Genomic DNA, 13,573 nt, shown 5'->3' with positions numbered 1-13,573 from the left:
CAGGTAGGTCTCCTCAATGTAAACTTAAAGACGCTGGAGAAAGCAACTGGAGAAGATGGAAAGGCCTTGCACACTCATGGACTGGCAGGGTCAGTGTTGTGGAAATGGATGCATTAACAAAATTGCACTACAGCTTCAATGCACAAATATTCCAACAACATGCTTTACAGTACTAGAAAAATAAATCTTAAAATCCATATAGAAACAAAAAATAGAATGCTAAAGCAATCACAAACAGACAAAACACCCTGGGAGGCATCACAACAATCATCTCAAGGGCTGGAATGATAGCTCAGTGGTTAAGAGCATTGCCTGCTCTTCCAAAGGTTCTGAGTTTAATTCCCAGCAACCACATGGTGGCTTGCAATCATTTGTAATGAGGTCTGGCACCCTCTTCTGGCCTGCAGGCATACAAGCAGACAGAATACTGTATACATAATAAACAAACAAATAAATAAATATTTTAAAAATATATTATTAAAAAAATAAATAATCACCTCAAATTATAGCCCAGTCTATTAGCAAAGACGTCACGACACTGACCGAGAAAGAGATGCACAGGCCAATAAAATGTGTAAGCAGAGGATGCAGAAGCATACTGCACAGCTACAACCACCGCATTGGACTGTGGGCTCAAACACACGGGACAAGGAGCAACCCCTTCAACAGATTTGGGGGGGTACTAGATGCACACTTAAAGAAGAATGAGCCCGATCTGTATCTCTCACCCTGTAAGAAGCTCAATTCAAAGTGGATCAAAGGCCTCAGTACAAAATGTGAAAGACTGAAACCCTAGAGTAGGAAACGTCAACGGGAGCATAGGAATGACCTTCCTGAAAAGAGCGCCAGTAACTCAGGAAATGACCAAGAAAGGACAATAGGATTGTGTAAAAGCTTCTGGGTAACAATGGAAATGGTCAGCACGATGACAGGCACCCTGTGGAATGGAAGCCATCTTTCCAGTTACACCCCAGACCTGGACCAATGTGGAAGATACATACAGAACTGTGGACACCAAACCGACGGTAGGAAAGCCCCAGTCTTCCCATCAATGAATGGGTTGGTGAAATGAACGTGCATTTCTCAAAAGAAGCAAAAGGGGCCAATACATAATTCAAAGTATTCAGCACCTTTAGATTTCAGGGAAAAGCCTATTAAACGTATTTTGAAGGACTAGCAAGAGGGCATGTAGGGCAAAGATGCTGGCTCCCAAGTTTGACTACCTGAGTTTGATTCCTGATACCCATATGGTGGAACTGAATATCACAAGTTGCATTCTGATCTTCACGCATGCACTGTGGCACCTCTATACACACACACACACACAGAGAGAGAGAGAGAGAGAGAGAGAGAGAGAGAGAGAGAGAGGAGGGGGAAGGAAGGGAGGGAAGGAGGGAGGGAGGAAGGAAGGGAGGGAGGGAAGGAGGGAGGGAGAGACAGAGAGAGACAAACACACAAGGAAAACCTACTGATGGCTAACACTGACAGGGATCTGAAGAAAGGCTTCTGCTGCAGCAGCAAAGGAGACTTCACAGCAGAATGTGGGGGAGGATTAGAAGGAAAACGGGGACAACAACTTGAGGGACATGAAAGCAGAAGGGAGGCTACCTGGGGGAAGATAGAGGCCAATGGGGTGGCAGGGGAAGTGAGTGAGGGAAGGGGACCAACAAAAACATGTATGAAAGTGTCATATGTAAATCCCTCCCTTCAGAGCTCAGGGATCCCTGTGGAAGAGGAGATGGGAAGGGTAGGATGTAAGAGCAAGAGGGGAGGGGGCACCAGGACAACAGGGCCCTCTGAAGCACCTCAGCAAAGTCACGGACTCATAAGGCTGAAGCAGCGAGCACAGGGCAGACATGGGCCTGTGTCAGGTCCTCTGTGTTTTTTATTATAGCTTTCGGTTTAGTGTCTTTATTGGACTCCTGAGTGTGTGAACAAGTGAATCTCTGATTTCCTGGTTTTCCTTGTGCAACTCTGATGTGATGGTTTTGCTTAATCTAGATTAATAAATAAATATTAGATTTTATTTTGTCATGTTTGGCTATTATCTCTTAGAAGCGTGTTTTTCTCTAATGAGAGACACCAAGGCAGTAGTTCTGGATGAAAAGGAGGTGTGGGGGAACAAACTTTTTAAAATTACTGATGGAAAAATTAAGCATAGTATAAAATTTATATCAATAAATCACTAAAAGAATGTTATATCTTTCCAAGAAAGAGGGGGAAAAAAGAACGTGTCCAAAAAAAAACAAACAAACAAACTAGAAGCACCATAGCAACATCAGCGGAAGAACAGATAAGAGCAGCTGATGAGTGGGTAAGCCGATAGACAAATCTCCAATACACATCGAATTGTCTTCACTACTCAATTTAACAGCTAATATTTATTTATTTGTGTGTGTGTGCATGCACGCACATGAGCACTCGCATGTTCACCAGCCACAGCACTGGTGTGTGGAGGTTAGAAGACAATTTACAGGAACCAGTTATCTCCTGCCATGTGGATCCTGCAGGTTGAACTTGGGTTGTCGGGTTTGGCAGAATGCACTTTACCTGCTGAGCTGTCTTGCTGGCCCTAGTGGTTTTCACCTTGAAACTCTTGATTTTACACAAGAAGATGTCATGGAAGATACTCCTGGCAGGAGGCTATGGAAAGAACGGGATCCCTGAAATCACTATGTGCAGAAATAGATGAAGGCAATGTCTCATCATTCAAACTTCTCCTACTTAGAGAATGAACAGAAAACTCTTCAGCCTAATAGGAACACTCTTTCTGCCCTGGCGCAGCTGCCTGGCTCAGCTTCAGACCACAGCTCTCCACCCAAAGCCACCTGGGCGTGCCATGAGGCTCCGAGTGCTCCAAGGGTTTCCTGTCTGTTCACACACGTTCATTTGTTAACTACTTGAGAAAACTCAGTTTTAAAGACCGAGTTCGTAAGTGACCCTGCACCACACCCGGGAAAAAACTAACCATTACCTTCCCTGGTAGCCTACGCCTCCTTCCACAAACATCTCTAAAGTCACAGATGTCTGTGATTTTTAACCACTTCAAATCAGTACCTATGAGCCTCTCATGAGCGAGATCTTTACCACTGCCTCTGTTTTCTTTCCTCTTTCTTTCTTTCTTTCTTTCTTTCTCTCTTTCTTTCTTTCCTGAATTGGGGGGGGGGGGGCGGTATCTCATGTAGCCCAGGTTGGTACTGAACCTGCCACATAGTTGAGGACAACCTTGAAGTTCTGATCCTCGTGGCTCCCTCTGCTAGGTGTCTGTTTTTTTAATACCCAACGTTGTCCAAGACACTAAAAACAACCAAGGATGTCTTCAAGACTTTCTATTTGGGAAGCAAATGAAATATTGATGACTTTAACCAAGAAAGGAAATGAAAAATAGGAAATGATTATAGTATAAAACATAATTTGTTTCACTTGAAAACATTCACATTTAAAACTCACAGTTAGAAAAGAAAACATAAAATTTGAAGCCTCAGACAAGAAGAACTAGACAAAGGGCTCAAAAGGAACAAAAACTAAACAGACATGGTAGACCATTAGTACTATCAGGGTGGGGTGTTGAGGGGAAAGTGGGAACTCACTGACATCAGTATCTGTGGAGATAAAAGACAGGCGAAACAGGTTGTCAATGGGGCAAATGAGTCTATTCCTGTCAGACTCCATAGAGAGACTTGCACTGGGCAGGAAGCCTTTTGTGGCTGCCCAGACAGGCAGTGGAGGGGAAGACGGATGAGCAGTAGGGTGAAGACGTGATCACAAACAAGCAAAGGCAGAAAGAGTCTGTGCTTCCTGAAACTAGGAAAGCTTCCACCCATCCTTAGTGGTGGTGATGCTCGTCCGTCCCTCCACCCTTCCTGTTCCCATGGAAGGAAGACAAAGTAAACTCTCTAAAGGGCAATCTCTGCTTTTATTTTCCCTCGAGAATTAATGACTTACCCAGTTAGCTAACCGGGAGAAGGAACAGTGTCCATTTCTTCCCTACATTCCTCAGGTGCACAGGCTAAACCCACTATTCTCTTATGCCGCGCACAGGCTGTCTAGACACAGGACGGGGGCTAAGCTGTTCCATGGGTGGCCGAGGGGTCCCTGCTTCAGAGGGGATTTGGTACACATGTGCCACATTCTCCAGTTCTGTCACATTAGTGAGAAATCTCAACATGTGCACAAAATTCATCTGACTCTTGTATTTACCTCACTAGATGTGAACTCATGGGAGAAGCGGTGCTGAATGATTATTGCTTAAAATCAGTTTTGATGGAGATTAACATATTTAGAAAGAGACAATGAGCCCAGGACCTCCAGATCTTGCTTGAGAGATGAAGGGGCCACTGTGGCTAGTCTCTTCATCTGTACTTGCTTGGTGCACATGCGCATACCGAGAAGGGGAAGGGCCAGGGCTCGCACTCATCTCAGAGGCAAAAGGAGCAGAGGATCCAGAAAGCACTCCATATACTGAGAGACCACAGGCTAAACAAGAGCATTCTCTGATGACAAATGAAGATTGTCATATGGAAACGATAGCGCATGACCTTACATACACACAGTACACACAGATCAACAAAAGGCAGCACAGAAACCAAGTTCAAATGTAGTTCTTCCCAGGTCCACCAGACCTTTGCCACTTAGAGAAGTCCCAACTCCCACTGGGATGTGTGGTTTTGTCCCTTGGCCCTTAATATTCCCAGAGAACAAAACAATTGCCATGAAATGCTTAAAAACACACGCTTAAAAAACTGGACTGGTTCAAAGAACAAAGCATAGATTTTTAACAAAGCTGATGGTGGCCTATAATTCAGACATCTCTTCTCTTGGAAGCACTAATGCCTTTCCAAATCCAGCAACCCACACGCCCAGGGGTTTGGGTGCAGAGTCTCTGGCACAGAGCAAGCAGCAGAGGAGAGTCATGATACCTATGGCTCAAGGACGAAGGGCTTCATTGATGTCATCACTGAGTGCCCTGGGGACCAAAGAGAAGCAAACGGATGTGAGAGGCTGTTGTGGGAGAAGCAAACGGAGATCTCATCCATTCCTGCCCTGAATCTTCCACAGGAAATCTAGACTCACTGCCTTTTGAGACACACAGGCCTCCCTGAGCTCTAAAGGGGTTAAAGGGAGATGCGCGCTGTGCAGGGCATCCGTTGCTATGTGCTCCGTTGTGGCAACCATGATTCACCATGATTCACAAGGGCATAGCTGATCCACGACTGCCTTCAGCAATAATCCCACTGGAACCTCTCTCTGCCGCTGGAGGGATAATTACCAAAAGATCCCCGAGACCAGTTCTTACAGTTTTCACATGAAAATCACCTCTTGCATAAGACATGAAATTTAAAATCATTCCTTCATGGATACCATTGAGTCACTGTGTTACCTCTGGGACAGATATAAATTATGCAATCTTTGATTCTCTTTAAATTTTTAGAGGCACGCTGGGACAAGAGAAGGTTCTCACTGGCACTAAAAATATGAAGCATTCCAGAAAGAAATAATAACTTGTTGTGATATTAACTGCTTCTCTTGTTCCAGAAGCTCCTGCTTGGTCAAGACCATAACATAAAACATAGCAAACAGCAGACTTGCATGCTAATGACCGCTGGTGACAAGGACTCCTTGAATGTCACTGCTCAGTGTCCTCCTGCTGTCCATTTTTCTCACAAGAGTGGCTTCCTTCAGAGGGCTGATATTCCCCTAAGAACAATCACCCTTTTTGGTATCGGTAACCAGAAAGTTTCAACAATGTCTACGCTACACTCCTTACCCTTCCCTTTGCTCTATTCCACACCTCCAATCCATGAGAATTTTGCGAACAAGGAAGTGGCATTTTATAAATCCTCTGAAGTGAATTTGATTTTTTACCCCTCGATTCCAAACCCCACTGTAGCGAATGTATTTGGTTTTCAGAGCAGGATGTCACTGTCCGAATTAGCATGAAGAAAATGTAACGGCTCTGCCTGCAAGACTGAAAAAAACTGAGTGTGTGCTCTGCTGCTGCGATGACCCAATCCACACCAACATCTGTTCCCTGGAGATGAACTCCCTCCAGATGTGAGCTGGCAGCCCAGCCCTGCAGAGCTGCTACCCGGGCTTGCGCAGGGGGATATGGATGCTTCCCTCTGTGTCCATATTCAATAAGAATTTGGCTGTCCTCCCAGCTATTATTCCAGTACGGAAGGAACCCTTTAATATTCACACCCGTGGCATAGGCATATTGTTTGTCTCAGATGCCGGGGAGCTTCAGAACAAATCAAAGTAACGATGATAGAAGGAGAACATCCAATGACTCTGGTCCTGACAAGGACGGTAACGCCTCTGCCTGACCTGCACAGCTGGTGCTTCAAGGCTGAGGAGTTCCCAGACTTGGGGTTAACATGAGATGGACTTCAGAATCCAGCTCCGAAGGGTTCCTGAGGCAGAACTCATTGTGCAATGCTAATTTTTCAAGTTGAAAGTTATGGCCATTTGAAAATGACTATCCTTCTAAACAGGAAGGAAAACCAGTGTTCAGATACTAAAAATGTGTGCCTCAGTCATGGGAACACATACCAGTTCTGTACAAAAATGCCTCGAAGCCCTTGACCTAATGAGGTTACTGACAAGGATATGAATGGCCAGAACAGAAAATGAAACTTGCCGAGAATTTTCTTCATGAACGACCATATTTCTCTTGTCATTTAACCAATTTTCATCCTCAAAATTACAAGGTGGACTGCAAATCTTCAAGGCTAATGCTCCACGTGACAGACTAAGTGCTATTTAGGAAGTAATAATATATGTGCCAAACTGCTGGGGGGGGGGGGGTAACAAGAGACCACGTGATGGACGCTTCAGGTAGGCAGAGGTCATGGGAGGTTATAAAAATGGCAGTCAGGAAAGCGAACTGCCAAACAGTGTTCCACATCCAGTTAGTGGAACTGCCTCACTGTCGGCGGGCTCCACAGATGGAAGAATCCTTCCGGCCCGAGGCTTCCCAGCACACACTCGGTGTACTGACTCCATCCCACCGAAATCAGTGCTGTTGGTTGAAATCCAGGCTTAGAGGGTGGTCGTGGGAGGACTGCGTGTGCGCATTACCCGTACCACAAACCACTAGACACTGAAATTATGAGATGGAGGAATGTTCAGGATTCTGAAACTGCCAATGTGATTAAAGCTTCCGTGTTGATCCCCGTCTGAGCATCGTGTTCCTTAAACACCTGTCCAGCCTGAGGGACGGGTAAAGTGAACCCCCTGGTACCTCACCAATATACTTATCATAGCTTGTCCTGGTGGACACTCACGCAGGTTGCATTCAGGAACACTAAGTGAAGAGGATTGAGACATTTAGCCTGGTATCTGCAGTGACACCAAAGGACACTGCCTGCACCTCCGACCATCCCAGAAACTACGTGTGGGAGGGAACGGTGACAGCGAGGTACATGGACCTGTGAGAGAGCTGTGTTTGGTTTCCTTCCCTTCTGGAAAGTTCTCCACAGTGGGGCACAATCAAGCCCAGACATTATAAGAGGATAACAGGTAGACGGACTGAGCCAGCTTGGTGAGAGGTAGGAGGTGGGGCGAGGAGAACAGCCAGGGACAGGACAATGAATCCCGGAGAGTTGAAAGCAGGAAGAGACCCAGTGTATTATAGGAACTATCGTTCAAAACTCCTTACTGGACTAACGTTCACATAGACTAAACGCTAAAGCAGCTGTCATTTGAAAGCACACTGGGCTCTAAGAGAAAACACACACGTATTAAGAGTACAGTGAATCACCTTTTCTTTTAACATTTAATGTCACTGCCACAGAGGCTCCCTGAAGACGCCCTGGCGGAGGGGATTACGGCTTGTACAGGATCTCTGAGGACTGAGCAGGGAGACTGGTCCCATCTCATGTCTTTTATGTCTGAGCTGCTTTCTCCAGTAGAGTTGAGAGAGAAGTTGGCCAAAAGAGCACGATTTTCAGCAAACCAGACATGGACATGTGAGGACGCTACCTGGTCACCGTCTGTGGCCCTCCTGCTAGGCTGTGGGGACAGGAGAGCTATGTACCCACGGGAGCGTTGTAAGGTAATCTAAAGATGTCGTTAGCATATTCCCCGCACCCCCTCCCTCTACTTAAAATCTGTTTTTTTTAATGGACCCTATATGTGGCCCTGCCTCCTGTGGCCTCTGTTTGAGAGGAGCGCTCTTCTGGACAACATCATGTTACAAGACACGCTTATGTGGTGGTTATTAAGAATAGCCTGCGTGTCTCAGTGGCTCGGAGCAGCAGGATGAGGACGGTCACCAGATGAACACCACACAGATGCCTCGCTAATTGAGAAAATATCCAGATGCGGTCCTCCTCACGCAACAGAATCCCTGCTTTGGTCAGATGAAACTTTGCTATGATTTCCCTTTGTAAAGTCATCCCACAAGGGCAGCCAAGACCCTGACAGGGGAGGGAGGTATCCCCACTGTGCTGAGGGGGCAAGTGCCTTGGCAGAAGGGCCCTGAAAACGGCTGACAGGGAGGAATTATACTTTTAAGTAATAGTTTTAAATCAACAGAAATAAACAACAACAAAACCCTAAGGAATAATTAGAGTTCACATTCTTTTCAAACTAACTGAGTTGGTCTAAGGGACACATTGTGACCAAAAAAATGTCATGAAAATGTTTTCCCCAACAAAACACAATACTTAGGAAGGTTAAGAATGGAGAAAATGGGATTTATAAAGAGCAGGAGTAATTGTCTAAGAAACTCAACTCCAGCCTCATTTCTGTCCTGCTGAGATGGGTACAGCATTAGCTGGGACTTCAGGCACAGGGCAGTGAACACTGCTGAAGGCAGAAGGGCAGAATGGTTGCTGGAATGAGAAAGACTTGGGGTGCGATGACCTTTCCCAGATGACCTAAGACCATTGGAAAACACGGATATTTATATTATGATTCAGAACAGTAGTGAACTTACAGTAAGGAAGTAGCAACGAAAATAATTTTATGTTGGGGGTCACCACAACACGAGGAACTGTGTTAAAGGTCGCAGCACTCCGGAGGATGAGAACCACTAGCATAGGCTCACGTGTGAATCCTTGGTGGAAATGTTTGGGAAGGGTTAGGACATGTGACTTTGTTGAAGGGTTTCTGTCATTGGGGACAGACTTTGAGGTTTCAAATGACCAGTGCCCTTCTCAGTGTGCCTCTGCCTCACACTTACAGATGAAGATGTTGGCTCTTCTCTCTTCCTGCTGCCATACCTTGCTGTTCCACCCGGGTCTATAACTCTCTGAATCCACAGCCCTATCAAACACATCCCTTCTCAAGCTCCCTTAGTCACAGTTTTTATGGCAGTAATGAAAGAGAAAGACAGGCGGGGAGTGTGTAACCCCACCCTCTGCTCTTGAGATCCAATTTGCTTGTCACTTGGCTTTCTGCTTTCTCTAGGACACCTCCCACACCTCACAACGATCAGCTTTTTTAGAGTATTGCCTTGTAGAATTCTGTACTTTTGTTTGACACACGCCACACTTGAAATTGCCTTTCCAGTGCCCCGTGAGCTCCCAAGAACTATATGGAATATAGCAATAAGGAAAATAGGAACTGCACGTGGCAACTGAAGCCACAGTGTGTGGTTCCAGCTGGTTGTCTCCCTGGCAGGATCTGGAACTGCCTCTGTGGGAATTTCCAGACTGGGTAAACTGAGGTGGGGAACCTCATCATAAACACGGGCAGTACCAACCCAGGGTGGGGGCTGCAGACAAAGGGGGTTATATCATGTGAGCTGAGCATCAGCAGCCATCAAAATCGGCTTCCTGACCAGGGGTGTCATGGGACTTGCTGCCTCAGTCTCTGGCTGATACAATTTTCCCACACAGCTGTATTGTACCCTCAAACTGTATGCTTGAACAAATCCTTCCTTTGGTCATTTTGTTGGGTATCTAGTCACAGCCTTGGGAAAGGTCACCCATACATGTGTCTAGTTCACATGTGCTCTTGTGTAAAAGTCACTTGGAACTTGGCAGAATTCCTATGCATTGCTCTACCATGAATACAGTCTGCTGACACACTGAGTTAGCACTGGAACCAACATGAGCCTTCTGCTTCCATTGTCATAAAAAATAAAAAAATATTTTAGGTTGATTTAAGTCACTTGTTTGCAGAAGCTTTAACAGCAACATTAAATGAATATGCTTGGCTACTAGAAAATTTAAGTATCACACGTGAAGCACATAGTGTTTCTACTGTACTGAGTTAGACTATAGTCTTCTTGACAGAAAGGATGTAGCTATACTGTTCACTTCCTGTGCCCTGCCCCCTCACCCCCACCCAGCCCCTGGCCTGGCTTGTGGTCAGTCCAAAACCATCTGGATGAATAAAGCAATTGAAATCAAGATGGCTCTCTTTGGAATTTTTAGTCCATTTATTATTCCAGTAAAAAGTTGTTAAGCACTTACTCTGGTGAGGTATGTTGAGAACTGCCAAAGATATAAATGTAACAAGCGATGTTTGCCAGAGGCTGGGGAGGAAGGGAGTGCAGAGAACAGCTGCTAAGCAAGGATACAGTTTCCTTCTGGGAATTTGAGAATATTTGGGAAGAAGACATGAGCGGTGATTGTACAACGAACGCTGTCACACACTGGATGTCACAGGACCACTCGCTTTCAATCGGTCATCACTTCGATGTGACATGACTTTCAACCTGATAATGAACAGTAATAAAACAAAGAAGGGGATGACGTGGTCCCTCGTCCCAAGCCTTGAAGAGCTCAGTACAGAAAGAGATGGATTCAAGTATGAAGATGTCATGACCTACGAGGAACCTTATACCAAAGAACCACAGCTGCTCAGAAGCAGGCCAAGAGCCAGAGAATGTGCATAGGTAACAACATGAGTGTCTGGAACAACCTCAAAGGATGAAAGGGCAGCAAATTGGCTTCGAAAAGTGCTGCCAATCTGTCCAAAGTAAGTAGGGCTTTGGGATTTTGTTTTGTTTTGGTTTTGTTTTTTATTTATTTATTTGCTTTAACCACACAACTCATGCAAAGAATATTCTAGACCCAAACTCATTTATATTAGCACTGGTTGACTTCATTCTTTGTTAGTTGACAGCTGCCTGTCCCTTGTCCATACCCTAATTAAACAGTTCTTAGAAAGCCAAGCCTGAATCTGTGAAGTCACCCCACTGCAGTTCTCCAAGCACAATCACAGAACTCATGAGGAAAAAAGATGCTTAAGGCCTGAAAATCTCAACCAAATTTACCTCAACTAAGAGAAGACTACAACTTAACACATATCCAACAGGCAACCACAAAAACACAGTCCAGATGACACTGCACTAGGGCTTGATTTCAGAGCCTTGCACACACGAAGCGTGTGCTCTGCCCCTGAGCAGCTGCACCACCAGCAATGCAATTCCTCAGCATCATGACTGGCATACCAAATAGTGACCACACAGTCCCACGATCACAGTGGCCAAATGTCACCTTCTTAGAAAGGTGCCCTGTTGTAAGTGACACCTAAGAGGTATAACCCAGTTCGTTATCTTCTTCACCTGCTTTCTGGCTTCTGCCCACTCATGCCTTCTTCCTGATCTGTGTATTTTTTGTGGTTACCTCTCTCTCTCTGCAGGAGTGCACCTAGCACGTCCTGGCCACGGCTTTATCTATAATAGCGACAGGTACCAAGCTTTAGTAGGCACCTTTGTTAAGTTAGGGATGCGCAAGAAATTCAAGTATCATATCTGGCTTCATGTGGGTTCTCATTTCCTCTGTCTTGCATTGGGTCCAAAGTTTTCCAGATTCCACAGGATTAAGTAAACACACTAGACAGAGACTACGATAGGAAATAGGAATTCAAGTTCCACTGTTTTATTCCTAGTCTAGCTGAAGTTATAAAGGAGGAGTGGCGGCTTAACAGAGTATAAGAATTTCTATCTCTAAGAGGAACGATGGGCATTAAGAACAAATCATCTGCACCCAGAGGTGCCCAGTTTTGTACTTTGCAGGAGACACTGCAAAGATTCATGCATCAGAGAGCCATTCTATTTTCTGACTTTTAATATTCCCTTTCCAACGTTTCCAGACCTTCACTCCTATGGCCATGCTAATGGGATACACTGACACTAGCAAGCACACACAGTCTTCTCAGATGCAAACCAAGATGCAGTCTCCAGCACCCAGTAGATGCATTTCCACCGCTTTCACAACAGAACAAAGTCTTCCTGCTGGACTTCACCACAGGGGCCTAAATTTCTGTCTCCTGAAGAGAACAGGAGGAATTAGTGGTAGACGAAAAGGGGGCTGGGCAGACGCTGTGGTACATTGAGCTCCACAGAGAGAGTGCTGGGGCGAACATGAGCTGAAAGGGCCCTAGGTGACTCTGTGCCTCACAGAAAGAAAAGCAACTAATGTGGTCAAAGGAGACTGGATCCTGAGCAGCTGGGAGGCAAAAATGGCATCACGTGAGCTTTTCATGCAAACGTGCCAGGGAGATCACAAGAAGCACTGGATGCTTCTTTCAGAAGACCACATCTGCAGAAGGAAGGGGGGCATCTGAAGACATGGGAATGGCTGACGAGGCTTGTTGCGAAAGAGAAACAAAAAGCTACATCCCTCCAAAGGGGAGACCACAAAAATGCAAGAACCCCAACATACCCAAGAGGCCTCCTCATGTCACATCCTGACTCTTGACCCCAAATCACAGAACCCGCCGGCTCACAGAATGGCCGCTGCGCGGAGGCTGGGAAAGACACAGGCCAGCACCGCTGCTGCTAGCAGCCCTGTGAGAAGAAGGCTGCCGAGCTGAAGGAAAAGTAAAGGGTATCACTGCCTAGAGAGCCAAAGGGAACCTGATGCAAAGAAATGGCCTGGTCAGGGCTGAAAAGAGTAGGAAAAATTAGGAAGAGGAGGATGAAGAGGATGAGGAGGATGAAGAGGATGAGGAGGATGAAGAGGAGGAGGATGAAGAGGAGGAGGAGGATGAAGAGGAGGAGGATGAAAAGGAGGAGGAGGATGAAAAGGAGGAGGAGGATGAAGAGGAGGAGAAGGATGAAGAGGAGGAGGATGAAGAGGAGGAAGAGGAAGAGGAGGATGAATAAGTTGGTTCTAGAGCAGTTCTTCCTTCCTGTCTAGGAAGCCCCCCGGCCCCAGCTCAACCCTCTTAGGAGAAAAAAATGAAATGTAAGACTCTGTAAGATTTGTCTTTAAATTGTAGAATGTGTGTGTGTGAGTGTGTGTGCATGTGTACACGTGTGCATACGTGTCCGTGTGTGTGTGTGTGTGTGTGTGTGTGTGTGTGTGTGTAGCTACCCCTATCCTGGTGGTGTTTTCAAGAGTGACTACCATATCCTGGTGCAGTCCATGGGTTGTAAACAGGCATGGAAATGGAAAGTAGGTTCTTGTCGGCGCACAACATACAATTTAGCTGTGTGTGGGAACGGCAGTGTGTTTTTTCCATATTCAATTGTTTCTGATGAAGCATATGTGAAAATAATTGTTCTGTTAATGGAATACCACTCTGGAATTGTAGCGGGGGGATATGCAGCTGTTAGGTTGGCATTCTGAATGATTCCAAGTAGACGTCTGTTTACAAAAATTATGAAAAG

The 13,573-nt window shown here is 45.6% G+C and overlaps 1 protein-coding gene across 6 annotated transcripts in view; it reads right to left on the bottom strand.

Annotated features, from left to right (window-relative positions):
• Enox1 (ecto-NOX disulfide-thiol exchanger 1) overlaps positions 1-13,573 on the bottom strand; it is a 563,193-nt gene that overhangs the window by 358,176 nt on the left and 191,444 nt on the right. The gene's annotated exons all lie outside the window — the stretch shown is intronic.

Source organism: Microtus oregoni, unplaced genomic scaffold (assembly GCF_018167655.1).
Source record: "Microtus oregoni isolate MIOR12 unplaced genomic scaffold, Mior012 000001F_ref0000356, whole genome shotgun sequence".
Lineage (NCBI taxonomy): Eukaryota > Metazoa > Chordata > Mammalia > Rodentia > Cricetidae > Microtus > Microtus oregoni.
Note: the sequence above shows the minus strand (reverse complement) of the source record. Positions and strands in the feature narration are given on the sequence as shown.